A 20,037-nucleotide genomic window follows, 5' to 3' on the forward strand; every position below is an offset into this window, starting at 1 on the left:
ATGGGAGCCCAACTGACTGAGACACAGTCGCTTCCCTCTGTCATGTTTTGATAAAGTGATCTTTCTAAAACACAGATCTGATTATAGCTTTCCTGATTTAAAGCGTTGAATGACTTCTATTGGCTCTAAAATAAAGTCTAAACTCCTTAATATGAAATAAAAATTTACTTACGATCAAGGTTTCATTTTTATTTTCACTTTTATTATCTCAGCAATTTCTCAACTCCCAAGTCATAGCTAGAGAATATCAATTACCATTTATTTTCTTAGTTTTTCAGACTTTTTTCTATAGTTCTCACTTTTCCAAAAATGCCCTTAGCCACCTTTACTACTCAGATAACCACCCCTGCTACAAATTTAGCTCCAAGGCTACCTCTCCTAGAGTTGCCAGTCCCTGAAGGCAAGAATAAGTATCTTCGCTTTCTCTGCCTTGTTTTACTTTGTTGAAATCTCTCTGAGAGCCGTCAATAGGCATAATCTGTATTCTGAGTTCATGGCTCATTTCTGGTTTTTGTAAACTCCTTGAATTTAGAGATCATTTAATGTCACTTTGTGATCTATGTTATCAAGTCCAACAGGTTTTCAGTAGTTATTTGATTAAGTTAAATTAATTTATGTACATATTTGAATTCACTGAGTACATGATAAAATCATAATATAAATCATATTTGATTATCAAATGTTACAATGTTTTTGTCATTTTTTGGGAGGTTCTATTTCATAAACAATGTATTTGAGTGGTCCTATTTGCATTCCTAATTCTGTAAAGCATAGTTGATCCTTTTTGCTATCAACATTCACAGAAGTGTCTATTCAAAGTAGAGAGGCAAAACATCTTCAATGTCTCCTGCTGACTCAGTGTTCACTAAGTCAGTGTTCACTGAAAATACTTTTGAATAGGTTAGTAAGTATTTAAAAATTACCTGTTATCAATGATGATTAAATCAACAAATATTTATTAAAATGTGGATAAACCTACACTTTAATAGGATAATAGCATCTTACTATTAGATAGCAGAATCATTTCTACCATCAGTATTTAAAGTATCTGTAACCATGAAGTACTATAGTAAATTTTGCTAATTGTAAAAAGCATAAGTATGAAAAATGTTTTAAAATTCTAGCTAATTATACAAAATATACATTTGTCTATATTTTTTCTGATAATGTTATATTGCAAAATATTTACCCAATAATCATATGAAAATGAACTTGGAATTTTCAATTTACAAAGACATACTGAAAACTCTCACTTATTTTGAAAAGATGAGAAATAATTTGGTGGGAAATAATGCAAAATTATCAGGATATTATAGTTTTAATTAGTAATAAATAAGCTTATAATGTTCACAGAGTTAGAATAAATTAAAAAGTTACTATTTGAGATTATCAAGCATAATCATCAGTAAATGTAAATGGTTTAGAATTAGGGTGTGTGACAATTTTTCTATATATTCTATATTCATATATAGAAAATAAATATAATGGGTTCATTCATTTGCTCTTTTATCAATTTTATTCATTTTTTTATTCATTTGACAAGCACTAAATATCTACTAACTAGCCAGCATTGGAAAAGCCTCTGGGAACAAATTTATAAACACAAAACACAGACTCACACCCCGTGATGATACTTAATATCTAATGCAAAATCTAAAATATTACCTACAGGCAGTTCACATATACCTTGATGGATGGTTGGATGTATGGTTGTATAGATAGATAGAGGTAGATAGACAAATGATAGATAGATGTGTAGCTATGTAAATTAATCAATATGAAGGAAAATTAAAGGGAAACATGTGAGCATAACTGGAATACCTATTTCAGGTTTGAGATTGAGATTATGTCTATTTGAAAATTGGAAAGCTATAGGAGGTAGCAAAGTGAAGACTGGAGAAAGAGCTTACCACAGAAATGAAGAAGAATTGCTTTGATGTGAAAAATAATTTGTTGTTTTCAAAGGGCTGTTAAAGGGCTATAGTAGTTGCAGCTTGACCATGAAGTGGAAAGCTAGCAGGAAAGAGACTAGATTGAAAAGTTAGGTAGGAATAGTAAACGGCACAAACGGTACAGACCTGCAGACTTCATAAATTATTGTAATAACCATGGGGAATTATTTCAGTGTTTGAATCATAGAAAGTTTGGAGTATAATGCTTATGGAAAAATCACTCTACTTTAGACACTAAATCAAAGGTGAGCATTGGAACTAAGATTGGAACAAAGGAGACCTGTTGGAGGCTTGAAGCGATGCAAAATGATGGTGGCAATAGGGGAATGGAGGTGGGGATATGTGGAATAGTAGAGGTCTGCAATTTAGATGATAGATGTCTAAGAATCAATGGTATTTTAAAAGCCTAAGTATGGAGAAAATGAGTAGATAAGAATATATTATAGATCATTCCTAGCCTTTAAGGACCAATTTGTTAGATGAAGATAAAATTTACTGAAATGGAGAACAAAGAAACAAGAGTAAATTGCTTCCCTCGATTGGTGGGGGGCCAGTTTGGGGTGGGGTTGGGGGAATGGTAGAACAGGAGATGAATCAATTATTTCTAAACATATTAATTCTAAATGGCTAAGAAATACATATACAGGTGAAATAGTCACAATGTAGTCTGAAGTTTTATAGATGGAAGATAATACTTTGAGATATGATACCATTTTCAGATGTTACCTGAAAATGGATGAATTCACTACAATATATACATGAGAAAATAAGAGTGTCGTCTACAGCATACTGAGAAATACCAGAATTGACATATCAGGCTGATTAGAGCTAGGGCAGAATTCTGAGAAGAAACAGGGAATATGGTACAGATTTAGAGAAGAGACTTTCAAGAAGCAAAGCTTAGTCAACTGTGTTGAATGTTAAGCTGACAAACTAATTGATTAAATATAGCTGGGAAATAATTCCAAAATATAAGTTTACCCATTACTTTGTTTATAATTCATGAAGACATATAATTTGCCTGTGAGTATCATGCCCAAAATTAAAACTAAGGGGGATATAAAATATTAATGAGTTGCATTGCATGAGTAGATTTGAAAATAAAACTTTAGATAAAAATAAAATTGCTTGTGTTTTCTTATGAAATGGAATTGATCTATAGCATTAATTAAGTTTACAGATTGTTTAAATTTCATCATCTTTATAGAGAGTCATAGCAGAATGACGTCGTGGAAAATAATACATAGGATTGTTATCATTTCTATAAAAGAGCCATGTTATAAAAATCTGTTCAATTTTGATGATCATATTTAGAGATATATAAAAGTTAACACTTCCACTCAATGTTTTATAGCAGGTAAACGGCTGAAATTCTTCAATGTTTTAGAATTATTGTTAAATTTAGTGAGGATAAAATCTCAAATGACATTCAGAACAAAAATATTATTTTACCAACAACCATTCCATGTTGTACTCAGGATGCATTTATGTTTAATAACAATTACGTGAACCCAAGCAAAATTAATCCTTGTTTCATCTCTAGTTTAAAAAAGCACCTATGCAGCTTTTACAAATTCGAAGGTAGAGATATATAGGATTCTGTTTCCTACGTACTGCATTATTGCAGGATTCCCTAGAAAAGCTCCAGTCTTAAAAAAGCAGCTGCTTGTATTTAGTGATAATCCTTTGTACTATTAGTTTTGTCTTTTGGGATCGGAAATTGATTACCTAACCTTAGCATAGTAAAGACTTTGTATGTGTCTTGCCTTCTGCCTCAGAAAATAAGTCAGCTATGTAAACTGTGAAAAATAATTAAGAGTACACTGATGTTTTAGTTTGATTAGAAAAACTAATAGAATTTTTTTAAAGGCATTTATGTGTTTTCTGTAATGAGTTAAAGTTAAAATGCTGCTGCCTTAAATGAGTTTTATGGCAAAATTTTGTTATTTTGTAAGTACCTTTAAAAACTCTTAACAAAGGGCTAACATGGGGAGGGGTAACATTGAACAGTGTTAAATATCATAATGCCAATATTTCTTTCCAATGGGAGAAGTGCTTTTCAGCTTCGAAACATATAGGGCATGACAATATGCATTCATAACTTAAACCAAACAGATCAATTATGAAACAAAAAACTGTAAATTTTCTTTTAATCAAACTTGCTTAAAAGTTTTCACCAATTTCTTAGTAATGAAGAAGTAAAAATTGTGTTAGAGGACTGTGGGAAAATAGCAGAGTAGGAAGATCTAAGAATCAGTTTCTTCACAAAGATGGCTATTGAACTGGCAGGAACTATCTGATCAACTATTTAGAAACTCTGGGTCTAGCGGAACAATGTGCAGCTTACAGGGAGGAGCTGGAGGATAAAGCGGGTTTCGATCTCCATGCAGCAGCTATGACCCCATTCCCCAGCCTCAGAGTGGGCAGCAGTGGGGAAAGGAACTTGGGCTCCTGGTGTAGCTTTCTGGTGCCAAGGTGGGACTTAAAGACCTAGCTCTCCAAACTCTGGGGTTGTATGGAGTGATCATGATTGTGCTGCTTTTGATTAGCTACTTTAGATCAGAGGGAGTCAGCTCTGAGGGTAACTATTGTTCAAACCCCTCTTCTGTGGGAAAGGCAGGAAAAGAATCTTTTTTTTAAGACTTATTATCTTATTTATTTATTTATTTTATTATTTATTTCTCTCCCTTTCAACCCCCAGTTGTCTGCTTTCTGAGTCCATTTGCTGTGTGTTCTTCTATGTCTGCTTGTATTCTTATCAGTGGCACTGGGAATCTCTGCCTCTTTTTGTTGCATCATCTTGCTGCATCAGCTCTCTGGGCGTACGGTGCCACTCCTGGGCAGGCTGCACTTTTTTCACATGGGGTGGCTCTCCTTACAGGGTGCACTCCTTGTGCGTGGGGCTCCTCTACATGGGGGATACCCTTGTGTGGCACGGCACTCCTTGCACGCATCAGCACTGCACATGGCCAGCTCATCACGTGGGTCAGAAGGCCCTGTGTTTGAACCCTGGGCCTTGTATGTGGTAGGCAGATGCTCTATTGGTTGAACCAAATCCACTTCCCAGGAAAAGAATCTTAAAGACAGTAACCTCTTTCAAGACTACAGAAAACAATTAAAGGGTTGCATTAGCTGGACAAATGCTCAATCAAGAAAACACAGCTTAAAAGCCAGAGAAGAAGGTGCTGGTACCCTTGCTGGCCCCTTCCCCACACACACTCCTCAACATGGGGTGCATCCAACTTGCCCTCCCCTTGTGGGTCCTAGTCCTGTCCCAGAGGTAGCAGAGTGGTCCTTGTGTGCATACTTGTGTGCATGATGTCAGTGCCAGTCAATTGGGTGGAAGTCTGAGGGACTTTACATGGGATTTTGTTTCAGGCTTACCCTCCCAGAGTTCATCCTGGAGGCAGAGAAGTGACTTGCAGACAGCTGGGACACTAGGAGAAACAATTAAGTCTAAATTGCCTGGGGCAAAGCACTACCTGCATTAAGGCACTAGGGAGAGCACCCAGAAGGAGGTGAAAGTCTATTTCAAAGGGAGTAGAAAGGTGTTCATTTGAATTCCAGTTAACTATAATGGGAAAGTCCTAAATCCATGAGCAAGCACAACCCAGGAAAAGAAGCAGGCTCTGTGACTCCACTCAGGCTAAGATAAAGCAGAGATAATCTAGCACTACTCTTTGCCTCCAGTTGAATCTTGATAAGAGGGCTACATTCTAAAGGAGATCATTGACCAAAACAGAGACAATTTGCAAAGACACTGAAAGACGTTTTTTGCTTTTGGTTTGTTTTGATTAACTCCTGGCATTCAAGAAATTCTCTAACATGTCACTAGTTGGATGCAAACTTAAGGAAGAGAAGAGTTGTGGGACTAAATAACAGAGTTAACACTTTAAAAATGTTAAAATGTACAGCACTCAACAAAAGATTACTAGGCAAACAAAACAACAGGAAATGATCACCCATCCAAAGGAAAAATTAGGATCCAGAAATCATCAATGAAGAGGCACAGACTTTGAATTTACTGGGCAAAGATTGTATTGATTTCTCTCAGAAACCATGTAGGCAAGAAGACAGGGGCGGACAATATTTAAATGGCTGAAAGAAAACAAATACCAGCCAAGAATTTAATATCTGGTAATAGTTTCTTTCAGAAATGAGGGAGAGATTAAAACAGTCCCACATAACAATACTTGAGTGATATCATTACCATTAGACCTGCCCTACAAGCAAGGTTAAAGAAAATTCTTCAGACTGAAAGGAATGGACACTAGACAGTGAATTAAAGTAGCATAAAGAAATAAAGACTTCCAGTAAGGTAACCAACCATATCAGTAATTATAAATGTCAATATTATCGCATTGTATTTTTAAGTATGAACTCCACTTCTTACTTCTTACAGGTACTAAAATGCAATACATAAAAAGTAATTATAAATTTATATTTCTGCATGTTCAGCATATAGATACAGTTTCTAATACATACAAATAGTTGGGGGCAGAGGATTACAGGAAAATGTATGTGTATGCTATTGATGTTCAATTGGTATCAAATGAAATATGATTGTTATAGATATATGATGTTAAATTTCAACCAATGAAAAGCACAAAAATATCTTAAAAAATATATAGGAGGCAATGGGAAGGGATTCAAAAGGGTACATACACAAAAAAAACCTAATACAAGTAGGAACTCACAGAAGACTGAGGATGAAAAATAGTATAAGACTTTTAAAAACAGAACAGCCAAATGGCAGAAAGTCCTGATTTATCAATAGTTGTTTTAAATGTAAATGGATTGAACTCTCCAGTCAAAAGGCAGAGAATGGTAGGATGGATAAAAAATATGACTCTTCTATATGTTGTCTACAAGAGACTCACATTAAATTAAAAGACATAAGTTGGTTGAAAGTGAAAGGATGAACAAAATGTATATGCTATCTAAATAGTAACCAAAAGAGAGGTAGAACAGCCATACTATCATCAGATAAAGTAGACTTTAAGTCAAATGTTAATAGGATTAATTATAGGAGCAAAGATGGTAATTATAAATGGATGAAGAAGTCTATTCAACAAGAAGAGATAACAATGATCAATACATATGCATATAACAGAAGAGCCCCCAAAATAAATGAAATAAATATTGGCAAATTTGAAGTGAGAATTAAACAGTTCTATGTGAATTATAGAAGACTTCTATATAACACCTTCAGTAATAGATAGAATATCTAGATAAAAGACAATAAGCAGAAAACTTGAATGATACTATCAACCAACTAGACCTAACAGATATATAAAACACATCACGCAACAACAGTGGGATACACATTCTTCTCTAGTAGAAATGGATCATTCTCCAGGATAGAGAATACATTTGGTCACACACAAAAAACAAAACTCAATAAATTGAAAAGTAGGCTCATACAAGATGCACAAGTGACATATTTTATAACTGCAGCATAACAGACTCTTTTTCTTCTTAAATCTCCCTCGCTTCTTCCTATTAAAACTCCTTCTTGTATATTCTCACACTATAGACCTGCCATCTATGACTTTCCTGTCATTGGTGAATCTGATGAGGGACAATTTGTCTTAGTATTGGTCACTTTTGGTAACTTTTAATATAAACAAAATTTTATACTTGAAAGGCACCATAGGAAAAAAGGGTCCTAGGCCTCCCAGAAAAAAATGGGGAGCATTCTTTGATTAATATGCAGAGGCTTCTAAATGACAATAAGCCTCCACAATAGCTTCACTTAAGTATTCATTTTTTAAAAAGGTCTAAATGCTAAAAAATAAATCATAGGGAAGTAAATTCCAAACTGAACTTATCACTCTTCCCCTATATTTGCCTTAGATGGGTCATCCTTCCAATATTTTCTTCCTGACTGGCTGAGGAAAAGAAATCTAGTCCAGACTGCCCTAAAAATTAAACCTTCTACTGAAATTGACATGCTCACTAGTGTAAAATTTAAACCCTGAATTTGAGCAGAACTTAGATATATTGTTAAAAGAAAAATGTCCCTAAACACAAATTAGTCCAGGAAATATTCATTAAAAAATTAAAATTCTACTGGGTATATATACTCCAGGGTGACCTGGCCTGTGACAGCTTGCACACATATTAGTTGGAACCTCAGATGCTAAATCTTGGATGGGAAAAGCTGATTGAACTGAACTGGAAAGAGACCTATCGATCCAAATATGTGTGTGTGTATATATATATATAAAAGAAGGAAGATAGGACAAATATTTTATGAGATTGTATATAAGGACAAAGAAAATCTTAAAATCTCCTCACATTTTGGTTGGGAATACTTAAGCCTTCAAATTAATAGATGATCTTGATTTGTTCCTTCTGGCTAAAACACAGTTTTAATAAACATATAAAAATGGAACAAGAACAAAAAGCCAGTCCTTTTATATAACCTAGTGAATTATATATGTATATATATATATATATGCGTGTGTGTGTGTGTGTTTTGTCTATCTTAGATTCTAAGTTGTTTGTCTGACTCATGGTGAAAAATTTTAAGTTATAAGTCTTCTATTTGTGCCTGCCTCTATGATTATGTATATATGTTATCTATCTCTCTATCTCTCTCTCTTTCTATCTATCTATATTTCCTTACCTCCAAAAGGCATTGCCAAATTAACCTATGAAATTCCTTAACGGAGTTCTTTTCAAGTTGGCTTTAAAAAAAAAAAGTATTTGTATATATAAATTACTCATAAAATCCCAGGAAAAATGGTAAAAATAAACTAAACTTGTACTATTTTAAATGTCAAGGTTTAATAAAAAAATCCATATATTTTGAATTATCAATATTAAGTACAAAAGAAGCAATCAACTTTATTGAGTTGGGTATGTTCTTCATACATTTAAAAGGGCTTATTAATCAAAGAAGCTTGCATAATATTTACTAAATATTCAAGATGAAATTTGTTTAAGTAAGTTCAGTTATTATTCTGACAAAATTTATTTCAACATTATTAATATTTTATAATAAGCTAGCATAAAAAACGTTTCAAGATATTTGGTAACTTAAATATATAAAGTATGTAGGATATATTTTCACTAAGGGAAAAGTGAGATCTGTCCCAAAGTAAAATGACTGATTAATCCATGATGGAAAAAGAGGAAAGAGTAGGAAAACCTGAATGAATATTAAAAAATAATAAAATTTTTATATAAAAATTTTATTTCTCATGGTTAAAGCAGGCTAAGATTTAATAGGCTTATTTATAAGATTTTTATAAGAACTTTCATTTCAAATAATATATTCAAACAAAATTAAATTTATTTTTTTCTCTGTTAAAACGACAAAATTTTCTTAGATTATGTTACTCTTAGTTAGAAGTTATAAAAGGTTTTCTTAAACATCTAAGTAATCTGCCTAAAAGGCAAAGATTCTGTGATTTATCAAAAGTAATTTCTAATGCTTTATACTGGTCTTCTCATTCTTTATTGTTTAAAACACAAGTTGTTCAACTATAAAAAAATTATGGATAGTTTTTTTTTACAGTCATGTTACCCCATCTCTTTATTTTTAAAGTATTTTATTGCCATATTAATTATGTAAAGAGCCAAGTGTTATTTCACAATGTCCTATAATGCTATTTAAGTGTTCAAAGTTCCTGACAAGTTTTGACAAGTTGCCTTCCCAAAATCAAATTCTAAATAATATTTCTTAATTTCACTGTTTCTGGCATTTTCTAGTGGGCAGCTGAAAGATATTTCAGAAATTATATAAAATCCTAGAAATTTGTCAATATTATTAAACAACATGTTATAACTTCAATTTTTCTTCAGTTTTTTTAAACTACAAAACAAACAAATTTCCTTTTCAGTTACATTGCTTTACTCTGTACTTTTCTAAAAGCACTTGCAATCAACTATAAGACAGAGCTCCATTTTCAACAAGAAATGAGGCTTTAAATGAAAGAAAAAGCAAATATGTAAGTCATCTCTACCTCTCAATTACATAATCCTGGTAAAACTGTAAAGGCTGAATGGTGGTCATATAACTTGACCAACAGAGTCCTTTTAACATTTTCAGATGGACTTTCTACAACTACTTCCTTCTATGAAATATAAATATGTCTTTGTTATCATATGTCTATTTAATAAATGAATACAAACTTTTTGTTGTCACAAAGGCTACTGTCCTCACAGTAGCTAAAAGCCTTTTAGATATTGTTTGCCCACTAAGAAAATTCTTGCCATTCTCTCAAACAATAGAGTCACCAATTTTCCTGAAATTTTGTAAAGAAAAAAAATTTTAAAAAAACCTTAGTAGCACCACTCTGTGAGTGTATTTAACATCACTGAATTATATATTTGGAAGTGGTTAAAAGGGGAAATTTTAGGTTGTATATATGTTAATAGGATAAATTAAAACAAAAAAAAAATGAGACTGTGCAACATAAACAGGGACCCCTACTCTAAATGACAGATGATAGTTAATAGTACAAGAGTAAAAATGTCCTTTCATGTACAAATGCATGACACCAATGCACCATATTAATAATAAAGTGATATATTGGAATCCTATGCATGGTTCTTTGGGTAAAACTACAACTATTCTAAAAAATATATATATTTGTAATGTCTAAGCCGTTAATGAAAAGCTTAACTGTTCTATAATCTTCAATTATAAGAAAAAATAATAAAATCTTAAAACTTAGCTTACCTAAATTATCTAAATCACTCTATCTTAGTCAATGGTTCTTCCCTTTGCATTAATGGCCATAAAAATCTAGCCCATTGGTGAAAAAACAACTATCTCCCTGTGAAAGGAACATAAAATGATTCATGTGATTCATTATTTCTTCTACTATACCAGACTCCAGTGTATTGCAATCAAAAATCGCTAATTATTTTAAAGAGCTAACTGAATATGCCTAATTCCACTATTCATATTTCCAGACTGCCCTTTTAAAAATCCCTCCACAGCAAACCCTACATGACCTTCAGGAAATATCAACAGAAGACTACATTAAAACATAAATGAAAATGTACCTTATCAAGTTACTGTCAACCACCACAGCTATATAAAACACATAAATTGACTCCTGGTTTTATGTGTCACATTAAAACTTGCTTTAAGCTCTTGGGAGGTCATTCCCATTCCAGACATCAAATTAAAATGGACACAAGAATCCCCCAAACAGACATCATCTGATGTGAGCAGCTAACCCAAGACCAAACAAATGAGTGATCTCTATCAAAAGGCTATGCCCCTATTTTCCTTGACTTCAGTAAAACCCTCAGATGGTGAGAGTTCTTTACATTATGGGCTTAATTTAAATTCATTTTTGAATGATCTGGCTTCTCAAATATCTGCCTTTTTTGAGTTCTGTATGTGCCAATTAATCTTTACTATTGGACATAGAAGTACTAAGAGGTACCCCAGAGAATGTCCTGGTTTTCAGACATGCTCTAACTTGTGCTCATTGTATAGCAGCAACCTAGTATCTCCTGGGTTATCAGGATTAATCACTCCAGTCACTGGAATAAATCCTTTCTCTGCATGCTGATTGAGTGACATAAGGATCCCCAAATCACCAGGTGGTGGCCTCATTTCCAATTCAATGTTGTGTACTCTAGTGAAAGTATTACCCAACTGGGAGCTAAGACCTCCAGACTAAAAGAACTAAAAGTTGCTGGTATCAGAAGTAAATTATTATGAGTGAGTTATTAAGAACAATATTTCCACAGCATTTCCTCCCCTGGATTCCCAGACCTATGAATTCTGGCTATGGGTGTGACAGCATCGTATAGTGGTACCTTATTCAAAGTCGACACTTTTTATGTCAAAACCACATTTATTCAGTGTTGTTTTCTGATTGGTGCCATAATTGAGTCTTAAGGCATACTACTTTTTAATTAGGCCAGGTTTTTCTGAACTATTGCTTTGTGTTCGATAAGTTTATTTCAGAGGGTGAACCCATTTCTGTTTTGAGCCCATTTCTTTTGCTGTGAAAGGAATTTTTTGATGAGAAACAATGCTCTGCAGAATACCATGATGATAGATATGGCATTCTGTGTGGCACTAGTGCTGGTGCATTTCCAGAATATGTGGCCATTACAGTGAGGATGAATCTCTGCCTCTCCATGGTAGAAGATATATTGTGACATATTCAAACTGTCACGAGATACAATAGCTGATTTTTTGAGTAATGGTGCCAGATGATGAACTCATTATGATACTCCTATGTTGACAGACCATTGTGAATACAATTAATAGATTCTGCTTCTGCTTCCATGACTACTTCGTTTATGAGTCAGTTGAACAAGTTCTAAGATGGCTGTGAATAGACTCTGACTAGCATTGGTAGAACATATCATATTGTCTACTTGATTGCTAAAGTCCTCTGCTTTAAATAATGTCCTTTAATGGGCATTCAAATATCTTCAAAGCCTGCACCTATTCTGAGAGATCCATTCACTACCTCTTCCCAGACTTCCCTGTCTCTAACATTCCAATCCTGTATCTTCCAAGTTCCTCGCTAACCTATTAGCAACTGCCCCTGGCTAAGGATGGATCTGTACTTTTCACCATTTCACACTTCAGATAAAGCTCACACCAAATTTACCGAGGTCTGTTCACTGTGGCCATTGTCCATATTGGTCATCCTTTAGCGTTGTCCCTGAATGAGTCTTCCCTGCTGCAGCTTATCCAACAAGACGTGATAATAAAATACTGTGCAGACCCAGGCTAAAGACATTTTTCTTCTTAAGTAAACCACTTATAAGGAACTCAAACAAGAATAGATATGTGTTGATGGAGAGAGGGTAACACAGCAGAAGCTGATTTTAAGGATTCTGAGCCACCTGCATGTTCACCTTCCTTACAATTCCTGTACCTACAGAAGCTCAATCTCTTCTATGACACTTCTATTTAAGGATAGGTTGCTGCAGCACATGCCAAAACATATGACTTGGGTGAGCCAAATAATAACCTTTCATGGTGTGAAGTGTAAGCTGCATCTGACATTAAGCTTTTAGTCTCAACCAAAATTCAGTAGCTGTATCTGGAAAAGAATTATCTGAAAAAGAGTTTTATAGATTTGCTCCCAAATCCTACAGATCTGCACTGTGATTTTCCTTTTGAGGCTTGACTGATACTTTAAACAGCATCTCTATTTGTTATAGATACTTTGAGCATCTTTCTGTAGATTTGATAATGAGATCTAATTGTAAGAGCTGCTTGCAATGCAGTCTGGATTTGCTGCATAGCCTTCTCTTGCTTGGTCCTCACTTGAAATTTGTAGTCTTATGGTTGGCTTTATAGATGGGTTGAAGTATCACGTTCAACTATGTTGCCTTCAAAACGTGAAAAAGCTTACCAAGCATTGAGTTTCCCCTTGAGTATGTGTGTGTATATATGTGCATTAGACCATATGAGGAACATCATATTTGTTCATCTTAAATGGGCTCTCTTGGCATGATCCAGACCATTGAATTCCCAGGAACTACATTTTTGTATCCAGCTGCTGAATTCTTGTGGTGTTTTTCTCCTACCCTCTATTGCAAGGGTTTGCAAACTTTTTTTCTGTTACGTCCAGATATTATTGTTTGGGCTGCAGACTACACTGTAGGGAAAAACAGCCATAGACAATGTGGAAACACTTCCACAACAGTCAAGTGGAGCATCCACTTGGGTTCCCAAGGCAATTGTTCCAGTTTGGATTTTATCACTATCATTTACAAGTGATAACTTGATAAATTATGAAGTTACTTGGTGTATGGATTATAAATTTCTCGGTTCCCCATTGTAAGGAGCTTAACACTATGCTGAAATCCAAGGGCAAGACCCACCCAATCCAACCCCATCTTTAAGAGGCTGTCTCTTGAGCCTACTCTTACTGTCAATTCTTTACCTGTCAGATCCAATAGGAGACATAACACACAATTGTAATATAAGCAAGGAAAATTCCTACTTAAGAAAGCTTAAGCAAACAAGTTTTTAACTACTAAAAGAGTTTTTTTTTTAAAAAAGGTACTCTAAGTATCTAAATGGACAGAATTAGCTATTTCAAAAGTGAAGCTACTCTCAGTAAACTAAGGAAGAATGATGAGTAAGGGAAAGGACCCTACCCAAAGTTTGAGATTCAGATCTCTTCAAAGAGCACTTAGTTACCACAGAAACACAAAACCTATTGGTAGCAAAGAAATTTGCCTGAATGTGCAGGCTAGAGCTTTTAAATAAAGTTTCCCACAGTTGTCACAAGGTGTGGACAGGACAGAATGGATTTGGAGAAGTGATCAATGGGTTCAGGAGAGTTGGTGCAGGGTGCAATCAGAGCTACCACTATGGAAATTAATGCTGGAGGGAGACAGGTGACAAAGGCACAGCCAGTAAGGGTCTATAGAAGCAGCTTGGGAGGTAGAGAAGTTGTGACCACAAGTTATTGGTAGAAAGAGAACAGAACCAGGGAAAATGTGGTCTCTAAATTCAGGCAGAGATGATTGTACAAAGGTCCCTAGGATTAAGAAGAGGATGACCATCAAATAGAGGGAACTGTATCTCTCAAGAGAAAGGGTGGCTCCCAGGGCATTGGGGCAGTTGAGCAAGTTAGGCCCTGAACACTATTCCAACTATCTCTGGATGTGGCTCCTCGGGAAACGGAGGTTGGCTGTCACTGTGGGCACAAAGGTGGATGGGAAAATGGATGTTAAATGTGTGGAACCAAGGTAAATGGGGGGTAAGAGAGGAGTTTCACGAGAGTACACAAGGATGGATATAAAACATGTAATATTACACCATAACATATAGGAGACGACAGACTGATAATGTAAACCATAATGTAAAACATAGAATAACTAAAAAATTAGAAAACTGTGTATCCTAAAGTATGCACCACAATGTAAGCACAGATGTCACCTTGTTTGAAAACTATTGTCTCAGATTCTGTACATCACTTTAAGTAAATATGAAGTGAATAGGTGTAAGAGTATCGCTGTGGAAGGGAAAAGGTTTTGTGGTGGATGTGTGGGAGTGCTGTATATTATATATATGAATTGATGTGGTCTAGGCTCTTGTTAAGAGAAGTTCAATAATTAGGGGAAAAAAAAAAGAAAAAGATAGGATGTAGAATTTTTTCCAAGTAAACACGTATTTTATATCTAACCTTTAAACCCATCGCTATATGCCATTTTGCTAGTAAGGGATCCTGACATTATATTGGGCTTCAATTCTCAGGAAGTTCTGGATCACAGAGTGTTTCAACAATGGCAACAGAGGAATACTGGTATAGTATACTATTGACAGGTGATATATGGCTGACAGGGAGCTATACAGGACATATGTCCAGGGTGCATGGTAATGTTTGGATATACTCATAGTGGCAACAATTAAAAACTACAGCTGGGGGGGTACTGGGTTCCTGGTTGGTGGTGCTCTGTCGTGGTCCCTAGGGGAGCAGCAACAGTCTCCCAGGTGCAGCGGCAAGGACCGGAAAGGAATGAGGGTCCAACAGTGAGCCCCTGACGCTAATGACTAGGCTTGTGAGCTGATATGCCTGAAATAAGAACAAGGCCTAGAGCAGCATTGTGCCTGGGAATTTCCTCCTGACAGCCTTCATGTTACTCAAATGTGGCCAGTCTCGAAGCCAAACTCAGCATGTAAATGCAATGCCTTCCCCCCAGCGTGGAACATGACACCTGGGGATGTGCCTCCCTGGCACCGAGGGATCACTATCAACTACCAACTGATGATGCAACTGGAAAATGACCTTGAATGGAAGGTTCAATGTGGATCAGCAGAATATCCCTGTCTACATAAAATAACATGACTTTAAAATGCTGTTTGACCTAATGTAAGGGGGAAATGGAAAGGAGAAATGAGTTTATATGGCTACGAGTCTCTAAAAAAGAGTCTGGAGGCTGTCAGAAGGATTGCCCTTATGCACAACTGAGCAGAGTCTAAAAGACAGATAAAGTAGATACAACCCCCAGGTATTGGTTCCTTTGAGGGCTAAAGAGACCCATGGGTGCTATGGTCATGGCAGATGGGGTTAACTACCATGTCAGATGGCCCTTCTTTGGAGCTGGTGTTTATGCGTGATGAATCTGGACTTAGATGGGATCTCTCTTCATAAGACTTTCATGCTACTGTGCTGGAGTTGTAGTTGGTGTTGGGGTTTAAGATATATTTAGGGGATCTGAATCTCTGGACTGACAATGTGATAGCCAGGCCCTGAGCCTCAACAGACTCCAGCACCTACAATCTGATTTATTGGACTCACCTCACTCAGCTAAGATGGAGTTGAAGAAGGACAACCACCACACCATGGAGCCTAGAGTACTTACAACTGAAAGCGGGAGGATTGCATCCAGCATCCATGTGGAATCTGAGCCTCCTCTTGACATAGAGGTGCAATGGACACAACCAATCCAATGGCCACAGAGAAAAGGTGGCATTGGAGTGGGAAAAGTGGACATGGTGGCTAATGGGTATGGGGAATGGCAGGAAGAGACGAGATGTGGAGGCGTCTTTGGGACTTGGAGCTGCCCTGGATGGTGCTTCAGGGGCAATCACCGGACATTGTAAATCCTCACAGGGGGAGAGTATGGGCCATGATGTGGACCATTGACCATGAGGTGCAGAGGTGCCCAGAGATGTACTTACCAAATGCAATGGATGTGTCATGATGATGGGAATGAGTGTTGCTGGGGGGGGAGTGGTGGGGTGGAGGTGGTGGGGTTGAATGGGTCCTCATATATATTTTTTTAATGTAATATTTTTACAAAATCAATTAAAAAAAAAAAAAGAAGAGGATGACAAAAAGTTAGACTGACAGCTGCTGTTAGAGCATCTTCCAAGTTGGGGAAGTCTATGAAGTCTGCTAATATGAGCTCCAACAGGCCTCCACAATCATGTTTAGTAAAAATAAAAACAGAAACAGGACAAGAGGAATGGAACTAGGAAAGCAAGTGACTTCTTGCCTCTGTCACTTTACAGTATCACTCTAGTGCCTAACATTGTGGTACTTACACAGGAGAAATATTTATAACGCATAGCTCCAATATCATAAAGCAGGACAAAAAAAGGGTAGATGAGGAGCAGACAAATATATTTTGCTAATTGCTAATATACCATATGTACTTTATTCTGCTTTAAAATATATAAATACATATATTTACTATACACTTCCTATTTATGTATGTTCATATATAAATGATATAAAGATAATAATAATAGAGTGGGTTGGGGGAAATACTTTGTAGTAATATTTTGACAACGCTCTTTAATTATTAGTTTAAAATGTTTAACAACAATGTAAGGTATTGGTGGTAGGGTAAGTTATGAGAGTCCTGTATAATGATATGTATATTTGTTTTGTAAGTTCACAACTATTACTATACACTTATTATTTATTTATGTTTATGTGTGAGTGATACACTTCAATAAATTTAAAAATATATATATATATCCTTGAAATTATATTTCAGATATATTTGGAAACATACATTTTCCTCTTTACAGCTGCAAAGTGTTCACTGGTTACCATAATTGATTCAATCTGTTCATGGACAATAAGTTATATCTATCATGCATTATTTGTAATTGCAAAGTTAGAACAAATATGCTACCGCATATGTATTTTTGTCTTTTTGCAAGTGTATGCTAAGATACATTTCTAGAAATGGAGTGCCAATGGCAAAAGTTTAATGCATAAGAAGTTTTCCATATTACCTTATATAAGGTTGTACAATTTGGCTTTCTCAACAACAAAGAATGTATGAGTTCTTGCTTCCCCATTGTTCTTGAACAACATATTTTGCAAACTTGCATTTTTGCCAATCTTATACATAAGATAAGGTATGTAAGTAAAACTCTAATTTGCATTTGTCTTTAACTGTAACTTTTAATTCTCTTCTTGTTTTTTATTATTTTTATTTGTAATAAGTAAAAAAAATGCATCAACCTTTGAAATTAGAATGCCATCTTAAGCAGACTTATGTTTTAAATTAGTCTTAACAGTTATCTTTTAAAATATTTATTTAACTACAATTAGGTAACTATTAATGATTATAATATTTCAGAAACACATATTGTTCTTGTGAACTTAGTTGTCAGATAAAGAATAATATAATAAAACATTAAAATGCATTAATGGAATTAATGAAGTTAGCAAGGTAAGCTGAGAGTTCTTTATAAAAACAGAAAGAAAATTACCAAAAACAAATTACATGAAACACGCAGAAAAATAAACACAAAGTTAATGTCCATGAATCTTGTGGCAGAAAAAAAAATAATGTTGACTTCAAAAGAGGAGAGAGAGGAGGAATTGTAGAATGTACTGGTTAAATCTATCTTATGATGAGGTTCATTCCTGGTCCTGAAAAATTAGACGATGGCAGGGTTCAAGTCCTTATTCACAAAAGATCCCTTTGGACTAAGTTATAACAATCCTATTTAGGGAATTCAGTTAAAGATCATTTGCATAATGAAAAAAAACAAACAAAACGAAAGCAAGCACTTCCCATTTAAGCGTATCTATCTTATGCCACCTGTCTTAGTTGCCAACATCTATGACGAAAGCTCCAAAATGGGTTGGTTTAAACAAAAATAATTTATTGGTCATAGTTCTAGAGGCCAGAAGTCCCATATCAAGGCATCAGAAAGACCATGCTTTCTCCTGGGGTCAGTAGTGTACTGGCGATGGAATTTCCACATCATCTCCCAAACTTGCTATTTTCTATTTTTTTTTTTTTTTTTAATATTAGCCATCCTTGTGGATGTGAAGTGGTATTTCATTGTAGTATTGCTTGCATTTCTCTGATGACCAATGATGATTAGCATCTTTACAAATGCTGATTAGACATTTGATTATCTTCATTGAAGAAAAGTCCTTATAAGTTCAATGTCCATTTTTTATTGGGTTCTCTTTTCATTGTTGATTTGTAGTAGTTCTTTATACATTCTGGATATTAAACCCTTATCAGATATATTGTTTGTAACTATGTTCTCCCATTCTGTAGGCTCTCTTTTCACTTTTGTGTTAATGTCCTTTGATGTATAACACTTTCAATTTTGATGACGTCCATATATTTATTTTTATTTGTCTTCTTATGCTTTTGGTGTCATAACTAAGAAATCACTGCCAAATCCAACTCTTAAAGGTTTTCCCCTATATTTTCTTTAATTTTTTTTTTAAATTTTAGCTGTTATGTTTGGATCATTAATCCATTAAGAGTTAACTTTTGTATATGGAGTAAGGTAGGGTTTCACCTTAATTCTTTTGTAGGTGGACATCCACTTTTCTCAGCTATGTTGTTAAAGAGACAATTCTTTCCCCTTTTAATGTATGTGACAACTTGTTGAAAATCAATTGGCCATATGTGTGGGTTTATTTATGGACTCTTAATTTGATTCCATTAGTTTATATGTCTATATTTATGCCAATATAGTACTCTTTTGAATACGATGGCTTGGTAATTAAGTTCTGAGATCAGGAAATGTGTGACCTTCATTTTTTTTAATTTCTTGAAATGTTTTTTACTATTTGGAACCTCTTGAATTCCATGTGAATTTGAGAATTGGCTTTTCCATTTCTGCAAAAGAGGATGCTAGAATTTTAATAGGGATTTCATTTAATCTGTAGATACATTTGAGTAATATTGACAACTTAAAAATATTACATATACATATCCATGCACATTAAGATTCTTTTCATTTATTTAGGGCTTTTAAAATTTCTTTCATCATTGTTCCTCATTTTCTCATTTGCTGCCGTTTTTTACATAGTTGAGATTTTATAATGAACCATTTTGATATATTTTTCCGTTTCCTTTTCTGTATATTTGTAGATATTTTCTTATGGTTACCATGAATTTTCTATTTAAAACCTAAATCTTTAATTATTTATTATGAATTGATACAACTTAAATTAAATAAAATACTCAATCTCTGCCGCTATACTTCCCCTTCTCCCCTCTTTATTTGCTTCTTGCAAAAAGTTACATCTTTATATTACATGCTCAATAACATATTAGTATGTTTATTTTTATGTATTTGTGTTTTAGATAATGTAAAAAAGAAAAAGTAGAGTTATATACCAAGAACATGATACTG

The sequence above is a fragment of the Dasypus novemcinctus genome, chromosome 15, assembly GCF_030445035.2.
Source record: "Dasypus novemcinctus isolate mDasNov1 chromosome 15, mDasNov1.1.hap2, whole genome shotgun sequence".
Taxonomy (NCBI): domain Eukaryota; kingdom Metazoa; phylum Chordata; class Mammalia; order Cingulata; family Dasypodidae; genus Dasypus; species Dasypus novemcinctus.